General features: G+C 39.0%; 1 pseudogene; it reads right to left on the bottom strand.

Moving 5' to 3' along the window:
- Window positions 1-8,729: 8,729 nt before the first annotated feature.
- On the bottom strand, window positions 8,730-9,655 carry LOC122914336 (annotated as a pseudogene).
- Between the last annotated feature and the right edge of the window lie 942 nt (window positions 9,656-10,597).

Here is a 10,597-nt window from a genome sequence, read left to right as displayed (position 1 = left end):
ATGGTACTAAGTTGTAGTGTTAGCTAAAGCAATCTACAGATTCAAAGAAATTCCTCCTAAAATAAAAAAGAAGTGTTTTTGCAGAAATAGAAAAATCTATCCTAAAATTCAGGTGGAAACTCAAGGCATGCCAAGCAGACAAATAACCCTGGGGTAACAAACAAACAATTGGAGGACTTCCTGGTTCTAAAACTAACTACAAAGGTATGGGAATCAAAAGGCAGACACAACAATGGAATAAAATACAGATCCTAGAAATAAACCTTTGCCTGTGTGTCCAAATGATTTTCACAAGTGACAGAGCATTCATTGGGAAAGGACAGATGATTCCAAAAATAGTATCATGAAACTGGATATCCACATGCAAAAGAATGAAGTAATTGAATCAAAATGGATAAGAGACCTAAACTACTACCTAGAACTATGAAACTCTTTAAAAAAAACTTCATAACTTTGGATTTGATAATGATTTCTTGGGTAGGACACCAAAACCACAGACAAGAAAAGAAAAAAACACATGAATTACACTTTATCACATTTAAGAACTTTTGTACATCAAAACACACTATCAACAGAGAGAAAAGGCATCCCACAAATGAGATAAGATATCTGAAATTGATTTATTTGATAATATGCTGGTATCCAGAATATATAACAAACACACATCTCAAAAACACACATAAAAAAGAAAAAAAAAAAACACCCTGATTAAAAATGAGCAAAGGACTTCAATAGGCATTTCTCCAAATAAGATATGTGATGCCATATAAGCACATGAAAAGATGCTCAATGTCACTAATCATGAGGGAAATGCATTTCAAAACCATAATGTAATACTACTTCACACCCAACAGGAGAGTTATGACCACAAAATGTAAAAATTGTAACACACGTAAGACAGTGGAGAGATCAGAACAACTCTCCATTGCTGGTGGGAATGCACAATGATGTAGCTGCTATGGAAAATGCTATTGTACTTCCTGAAAAGATAAGCAAAAAAAAAAAAAAATCATATGATCCACAATTCCACTTTGGGGTATATATACAAAATAATGGACATCACAGTCTCAAATAGGTATTTCTGTAGCCATTTTCATGGCAGTATTTTTCATGATAGCCAGAAAGTAGAAGCAGTCAAAGTGTGTACAAAGTGTGATAAATGTATGAACAGAATGAGGTATATTCACATAATGGATTATTATTCACTCTTAAAAATGAAGGATTATGCTGAGTGAAATAAGTCAAGCAGCGAGAGACAATTATCATATGGTTTCACTTATTTGTGGAGCATAACAAAAAGTATGAAGGACAAGGGGTGTTAGAGAGGAGAAGGGAGTTGGGGTAAATTGAATGGGGAGGTGAACCACGAGAGACTATGGACTCTGAAAAACAATCTGAGGGGTTTGAAGTGGCAGGGGGTTGGGAGGTTGTGGTACCAGGTGGTGGGTATTAGAGAGGGCACAGATTGCATGGAGTACTGGGTGTGGTGAAAAAATAATGAATACTGTTTTTCTAAAAATAAATAAATTGAAAAAAAATTAAGAAAATTCTGACACAGATTAAGACATTGATATCCTGCAATTCACTCTGCCAAGTGAAATGAGACAGTCACAAAAAGACAAATATTGTATGATTTCATACACACAGGTACTTAAAGTAGCCAAATTCATAAGAAATAAGAAAACAGAACGGTGGCTGCCTAAAGCCTAGAGAGAGGGATTGGGGAGTTAATGTTTAATGAGTGTGGAATTTCAGTTTGCGAAACTGAAAAGGCTCTGGAGGTGGGTGGTACTGGTGCTTGCATTACAAATGTCAATTAAATTAAATTAAATTAATAAGCATCATGACGATGTAAATTGACTCAATGTCACTAAACTATGCTCTTACAAATGGTTAAAACCGTAAGTTGGAGTACCTGGTGTAGCAGAATAGTAGGAGAACCCTAAATTCGCTTCATCCATGGAACACATCCATATAACCTTCAAATCATTCTGAATGCCCAAGAATTGACCTGAGGACTGATAGAAGAAATTATACACAGCTGAAGGGAGAGAAGAAGCCATATAAAGGAAGGCAGGAAGTGTGAAGACATGTTTTGTTTTGTTTTTTTAAATTTTTTATTTTTTATAAACATATATTTTTATCCCCAGGTGTATAGGTCTGTGAATCGCCAGGTTTACACACTTCACAGCACTCACCAAAGCACATACCCTCCCTAATGTCCATAACCCCACTCCCCTTCTCCCACCACCCCCCCCCAGTAACCCTCAGTTAGTTTTGTGAGATTAAGAGTCACTTATGGTTTGTCTCCCTCCCAGTCCCATCTGGTTTCATTTATTCTTCTCCTACCCACTTAAGCCCCCATGTTGCATCACCACTTCCTCACATCAGGGAGATCATATGGTAGTTGTCTTTCTCCACTTGACTTATTTCGCTAAGCATGATACGCTCTAGTTCCATCCACATTGTCGCAAATGGCAAGATTTCATTTCTTTTGATGGCTGCATAGTATTCCATTGTGTATATATACCACATCTTCTTGATCCATTCATCTGTTGATGGACATCTAGGTTCTTTCCATAGTTTGGCTATTGTGGACATTGCTGCTATAAACATTCAGGTGCACGTGCCCCTTTGGATCACTACGTTTGTATCTATAGGGTAAATACCCAGTAGTGCAATTGCTGGGTCATAGGGCAGTTCTATTTTCAACATTTTGAGGAACCTCCATGCTGTTTTCCAGAGTGGTTGTACCAGCTTGCATTCCCACCAATAGTGTAGGAGGGTTCCCCTTTCTCCGCATCCTCGCCAGCATCTGTCATATCCTGACCTGTTGATTTTAGCCATTCTGACTGGTGTGAGGTGATATCTCATTGTGGTTTTGATTTGTATTTCCCTGATGCCGAGTGATATGGAGCACTTTTTCATGTGTCTGTTGGCCATCTGGATGTCTTCTTTGCAGAAATGTCTGTTCATGTCCTCTGCCCATTTCTTGATTGGATGATTTGTTCTTTGGATGTTGAGTTTGCTAAGTTCTTTATAGATTTTAGACACTAGTCCTTTATCTGACATGTTGTTTGCAAATATCTTCTCCCATTCTGTCAGTTGTCTTTTGATTTTGTTAACTGTTTCCTTTGCTGTGCAAAAGCTTTTGATCTTGATGAAATCCCAATAGTTCATTTTTGCCCTTGCTTCCCTTGCCTTTGGTGATGTTCCTAGGAAGATGTTGCTGCGGCTGAGGTCAAAAAGGTTGCTGCCTGTGTTCTCCTCAAGGATTTTGATGGATTCCTTTCTCACATTGAGGTCCTTCATCCATTTTGAGTCTATTTTTGTGTGTGATGTAAGGAAATGGTCCAATTTCATTTTTCTGCATGTGGCTGTCCAATTTTCCCAACACCATTTATTGAAGAGGCTGTCTTTTTTCCATTGGACATTCTTTCCTGCTTTGTTGAAGATTAGTTGACCATAGAGTTGAGGGTCTATTTCTGGGCTCTCTATTCTGTTCCATGATCTATGTATCTGTTTTTGTGCCAGTACATGCTGTCTTGATGATGACACCTTTGTAATAGAGTTTAAAGTCCGGAATTGTGATGCCACCAACTTTGGCTTTCTTTTTCAATACCCCTTTAGCTATTCGAGGTCTTTTCTGGTTCCATATAAATTTTAGAATTATTTGTTCCATTTCTTTGAAAAAGATGGATGGTACTTGAAAAGGAATTGCATTAAATGTGTAGATTGCTTTAGGTAGCATAGACATTTTCACAATATTTATTCTTCCAATCCAGGAGCATGGAACATTTTTCCATTTCTTTGTGTCTTCCTCAATTTCTTTCATGAGTACTTTATAGTTTTCTGAGTATAGATTCTTTGCCTCTTGGTTAGATTTATTCCTATGTATCTTACGGTTTGGGGTGCAATTGTAAATGATTGACTCCTTAATTTCTCTTTCTTCTGTCTTGTTGTTGGTGTAGAGAAATGCAACTGATTTCTGTGCATTGATTTTATATCCTGAAACTTTACTGAATTCCTGTACAAGTTCTAGCAGTTTTGGAGTGGAGTCTTTTGGGTTTTCCACATAAAGTATCATATCATCTGCGAAGAGTGATAATTTGACTTCTTCTTTGCCGATTTGGATGCCTTTAATTTCCTTTTTTGTCTGATTGCTGAGGCTAGGACTTCTAGTACTATGTTGAATAGCTGTGGTGATAATGGACATCCCTGCCGTGTTCCTGATCTTAGTGGAAAATCTTTCAGTTTTTCTCCATTGAGAGTGATATTTGCGGTGGGTTTTTCATAGATGGCCTTGATGATATTGAGGTATGTGCCCTCTATCCCTACACTTTGAAGAGTTTTGATCAGGAAGGGGTGCTATACTTTGCCAAATGCTTTTTCAGCATCTATTGAGAGTATCATTTGGTTCTTGTTCTTTCTTTTATTGATGTGTTGTATCACATTGACTGATTTGCGGATGTTGAATCAACCTTGCAGCCCTGGGATAAATCCCACTTGGTCGTGGTGAATAATCCTTTTAATGTACTGTTGAATCCTATTGGCTAGTATTTTGGTGAGAATTTTCGCATCTGTGTTCATCAAGGATATTGGTCTATAGCTCCCTTTTTTGATGGGATCCTTGTCTGGTTTTGGGATCAAGGTGATGCTGGCCCCCTAAAATGAGTTTGGAAGTTTTCCTTCCATTTCTATTTTTTGGAACAGTTTCAGGAGAATAGTAATTAGTTCTTCTTTAAATGTTTGGTAGAATTCCCCCGGGGAAACCATCTGGCCCTGGGCTTTTGTTTGTTTGGAGATTTTTAATGACTGTTTCAATCTCCTTACTGGTTATGGGTCTGTTCAGGCTTTCTATTTCTTCCTGGTTCAATTTTGGTAGTTTATATGCTTCTAGGAATGCATCCATTTCTTCCAGATTGTCAAATTTGCTGGCAGAGAGTTGCTCATAGTATGTTCTTATAATAGTTTGTATTTCTTTGGTGTTAGTTGTGATCTCTCCTCTTTCATTCATGATTTTATTTATTTGGGCCCTTTCTCTTTTCTTTTTGATAAGTCTGGCCAGGGGGTTATCAATTTTATTAATTCTTTCAAAGAACCAGCTCCTAGTTTCGTTGATTTGTTCTATTGTTTTTTTTGGTTTCTATTTCATTGATTTCTGCTCTGATCTTTATGATTTCTCTTCTCCTGCTGGGCTTAGGGTTTCTTTCTTGTTCTTTCTCCAGCTCCTTTAGGTGTAGGGTTAGGTTGTGTACCTGAGACCTTTCTTGTTTCTTGAGAAAAGCTTGTACCACTATATATTTTCCTCTCAGGACTGCATTTGTTGTGTCCCACAGATTTTGAACCGTTGTATTTTCACTATCATTTGTTTCCATGATTTTTTTCAATTCTTCTTTAATTTCCTGGTTGACCCATTCATTCTTTAGAAGGATGCTGTTTAGTCTCCATGTATTTGGGTTCTTTCCAAACTTCCTCTTGTGGTTGAGTTCTAGCTTCAGAGCATTGTGGTCTGAAAATATGCAGGGAATGTTCCCAATCTTTTGATACTGGTTGAGTCCTGATTTAGGACTGAGGATGTGATCTATTCTGGAGAATGTTCCATGTGCACTAGAGAAGAATGTGTATTCTGTTGCTTTGGGATGAAATGTTCTGAATATATCTGTGATGTCCATCTCATTCAGTGTATCATTTAAGGCCTTTATTTCCCTGTTGATCTTTTGCTTGGATGATCTGTCCATTTCAGTGAGGGGAGTGTTAAAGTCCCCTACTATTATTGTATTATTTTTGATGTGTTGCTTTGATTTTGTTATTAATTGGTTTATATAGTTGGCTGCTCCCACGTTGGGGGCATAGATATTTAAAATTGTTAGATCTTCTTCTTGGACAGACCCTTTGAGTATGAAATAATGTCCTTCCTCGCCTCTTATTATAGTCTTTGGCTTAAAATCTAATTGATCTGATATAAGGATTGCCACTCCTGCTTTTTTCTGATGTCCATTAGCATGGTAAATTCTTTTCCACCCCCTCACTTTAAATCTGGAGGTGTCTTCAGGCTTAAAATGAGTTTCTTGGAGGCAACATATAGATGGGTTTTGTTTTTTTATCCATTCTGATACCCTGTGTCTTTTGATTGGGGCACTAAAATCACATCTCTCAATAGTTACATTCAGGGCAACTATTGAGAGATGTGATTTTAGTGCCATTGTATTGCCTGTAAGGTGACTGTTACTGTATATTGTCTCTGTTCCTTTCCGATCTACCACTTGTAGGCTCTCTCTTTGCTTAGAGGACCCCTTTCAGTATTTCCTGTAGAGCTGGTTTGGTGTTTGCAAATTCTTTCAGTTTTTGTTTGTCCTGGAAGCTTTTAATCTCTCCTTCTATTTTCAATGATAGCCTAGCTGGATATAGTATTCTTGGCTGCATGTTTTTTTCGTTTAGTGCTCTAAAAATATCATGCCAGCTCATTCTGGCCTGCCACGTCTCTGTGGATAAGTCAGCTGCCAATCTAATACTTTTACCATTGTATGTTACAGACTTCTTTTCCCGGGCTGCTTTCAGGATTTTCTCTTTGTCACTAAGGCTTGTAAATTTTACTATTAGGGGATGGGGTATGGGCCTATTCTTATTGATTTTGAGGGGTGTTCTCTGAACCTCCTGAATTTTGATGCTTGTTCCCTTTGCCATATTGGGGAAATTCTCCCCAATAATTCTCTCCAGTATACCTTCTGCTTCCCTCTCTCTTTCTTCTTTTTCTGGAATCCCAATTATTCTAATGTTGTTTCGTCTTATGGTGTCACTTATCTCTCAAATTCTCCCCTCATGGTCCAGTAGCTGTTTGTCCCTCTTTTGCTCAGCTTCTTTATTCTCTGTCATTTGGTCTTCTATATCGCTAATTCTTTCTTCTGCCTCATTTATCCTAGCAGTGAGAGCCTCCATTTTTGATTGAACCTCATTAATAGCTTTTTTGATTTCAACTTGGTTAGATTTTAGTTCTTTTATTTCTCCAGAAAGGGCTTTTATATCTCTGGAGAGGGTTTCTCTAATATCTTCCATGCCTTTTTCAAGCCCAGCTAGAACCTTGAGAATTGTCATTTTGAACTCTAGATCTGACATATTACCAATGTCTGTATTGATTAGTTCCCTAGCCTTCGGTATTGCCTCTTGTTCTTTTTTTTGTTGTGAATTTTTCCGCCTTGTCATTGTGTCCAGCTAAGAGTATATGAAGGAGCAAGTAAAATACTATAAGGTTGGCAACAATCCCAGGAAAATATGCTTTAACCAAATCAGAAGAGATCCCAAATCGTGAGGGGGGATTTCTCCCTCCTCACGATTGAGTGAGGGATCTCCTCTGATTGGATCTCTTCTGATTGGGATCTCTTCTGATTTGGGGATAAAAAGAGGTTCAAAAAGAAAGAAAGAAAAAAAAGAATTAAAAAAATGAGATTGAATTAAAAATTCAATCAAGAATTTAAAAAAGAATTAAAAAAGAGATTGAAGAGATTGGGATCTCTTCTGATTTGGGGATAAAAAGAGGTTCAAAAATAAATAAAGAAAAAAAGAATTAAAAAAAGAAAACGAATAAAGAAAAGTATAAAAAAGAATATATATATATATATATATATATTAGATAAACTAGTTAAAAAAGAAAAGAGTAAAAGTTAAAAAAAATTTTAGCAGAAGAGGAGAAAAAAAATGAAAAAGAAAAAAATTAAATTAACTGCAAGACTAAAAAATCACAGGGAGAAAGCCATGAGTTCCGTGGTTTGTTTTCCCCTCCTCTGGAATTCTGCTGCTCTCCTTGGTATTGAAACTGCACTCCTTGGTAGGTGAACTTGGTCTTGCCTGGATTTCTTGTTGATCTACTGGGGGAGGGGCCTGGTGTAGTGATTCTCAAGTGTCTTTGCCCCAGGCGGAATTGCACCACCCTTATCAGGGGCCAGGCTGAGTGATCCGCTCGGCTTTGCTTTCAGGAGCTTTTGTTCCCTGAGCGCTTTCCGTAGAGTTCCGGAGGACGGGAATACAAATGGCGGCCTCCTGGTCTCCGGCCCGGAGGAGCCGAGAGCCCGGGGCCCCGCTCCCCAGTGTGCCCTCAACGAACAGCTCCTAGTAACTCCTGTCTGCCTGACCTCCGGCCGCGCTCTGAGCTCACCAAGCCTGCGACCGGTTCAAGGCAACACCGAGCTGTGAGCTTACTGTCGGCTCTGTCTCTGTAGCCGGCTTTCCCGTTCCAATATCCACAAGCTCTGCAACACTCAGACACCCCCGATCCTTCTGTGACCCTGCGAGACCTGAGGCCACGCCGACCCCGCGTGGGCTTCGCCCCGGTTTAGCCTCTGGAGCGATGTCCCTCAGCGGAACAGACTTTTAAAAGTCCTGATTTTGTGCTCCGTTGCTCCGCCGCTTGCCGGGAGCCAGCCCCTCCCCCCAGGGTCTATCTTCCTGTCGCTTTGGATTTACTTCTCCGCCAGTCCTACCTTTCAGAAAGTGGTTGTTTTTCTTTTTCTAGAATTGCTGTTCTTCTCTTCGATCTGCCGATGGATTTGCAGGTGTTTGCAATCTTTAGATAAGCTCTCTAGCTGATCTCCTGCTAGCTTAAGTAGTCTCAGCCTGCTACTTTTCCGCCATCTTGACTCCTCCTCCGAGTCTTAATCATTTTAAGAAGACTTCTACATATTCTGAAAATGGGATCCAATGTAAAATAATTCTCTTCATGGTGGATAATACATTTATCGACTAAAAGACATGATATTTCTTCTCCAGACCTTCTTCATAGCATTTGTCATCTCAGAATTTCTCAAAGTGTAAATCAGTGGGTTCAGCATGGGGGTTATGACTATGTAGAACATACTCAATGATTTGTCAATGGGGAAGGTCTTAGCAGGTCTTGCATACATGAAAATACAAGGAACAAAGAAGAAGACCACCACAGTGATGTGGGAACCACAGGTCTGGAGGACTTTCCACCTCCCTTCCAGACTAAGGTTCTTTAGAGAGTACAGGATGACACCATAAGAGATGAGCAAGAACGCAAACACAATAGTGCAGATCATCCCTCCATTGGCCACCACTAACAGGCTAATGACATATGTGTCAGTACAGACCAGTTTCAATGAGGGGTACATGTCACAGGAAAAATGGTCAGTGCTATTGGGACCACAAAATGGAAGCACATAAACAGTACTAACCTGAATTACTGAATGCAGAAAACCTCCCACCCAGGACACTACCAGCAGCACAACACATACCCACTGCCCCATGATCACCAAATAATGCAAGGGCTTGCAGATGGCCACATAGCGGTCATAGGCCATCACCAGCAGAAGAAAGATTTCTGTTGCACCAAAAAGGTGCCCTGTAAATAGCTGAGTCATACAAGCATGGAAGGATATTGTATTTTCTCCAGACAACAAGTCTGAAATCAATCTGGGAGAAATAGAAGATGAATAAATGACATCCATAAATGATAAGTTAGCAAGAAATAAATACATAGGTGAGCCCATGGTCTTACTGACACAGTCACCACAATGAGCAGGTTTCCTACCACAGAAAAAATATAGAAGAGCAAGAACATAACAAAAAGGAACTTCTGTTCCTTTGGATCCTGGGTGAAGCCCAAGAGGACAAAGTAAGTTACATTGTTTCTTGGTTCCATCTAGTCTGCATAGGAGCTGACTTCTCCTATTAGAAGGAAGTGATCTACAAAACAAGGGGGAAATCTTTTAAATGCATTACAAGATTAATCTTCTATTGACTCATTCAATTAAAAGAATGTGGAAGGCGTATCTGTTTGTGTCAAATGTGTAATGGACGTTATAATTTCCAGTTGAACAAGCCATGGTTTCCTCCCCTTGGTGATAGCATACATAATAATCATCAATGAAATAAGTGTCATTACAATAATAGTCACACAATGGAAAGATCAGGGGTAGGAATACATTAACAAACATCAGTCAAGGAAGGCTTCCCAGAGAAGCAACGCTTTAGCTGAGTTTCAAAGGAAAAGAGGAAAAACAAAAAAAGAAGGCAAAGGAATTCCACACAAAGGTGCACAGTTACAAAAGTGAAATACTTGAGACCGATTTAGGGTAATTGACATATTTAAAGTGAATGGATCAACTAGGAATGGAAGATCACTGCCTTCCCATGTCTCATCCCTCACTGAGATTTCCTTCTTATGGTCTTTGGTTGGATATGTCTCCTCTTCCTGACCAATAAATGGGAAAGCATGTCAGTGTTGTGCCTCTCCCTTAATTTTTGAACTTCATATATATATCTCTACCTACGAATATCTCCAACTGGATATCATTCCAGGACTTATGAAATTAAATTTTAATTTTCTACGATAAACATAGGCGTTTTCGGCTCACTAAATGGTACCACTTTCCACATCATTGCTTAGACAAGAAATATCACAGTGTCCTTCATGTATTTCTTGATCTCATATCACATACTGATACCTTTAACAAATCCTTTTAACTCCCTTTAAAATATATCATGAACATAATCATTTCCCTTCCCCCCTCACTTCTCTCTCACTGTACTCTGGATCCTGCCACATCTTTCACCTGGCATTCTGTCTTCCTTCAGTTTGTTG

The sequence above is a fragment of the Neovison vison genome, chromosome 7 (genome assembly GCF_020171115.1).
Source record: "Neovison vison isolate M4711 chromosome 7, ASM_NN_V1, whole genome shotgun sequence".
In the NCBI taxonomy this organism is placed as follows: Eukaryota; Metazoa; Chordata; class Mammalia; order Carnivora; family Mustelidae; genus Neogale; species Neogale vison.
Note: the sequence above shows the minus strand (reverse complement) of the source record. Positions and strands in the feature narration are given on the sequence as shown.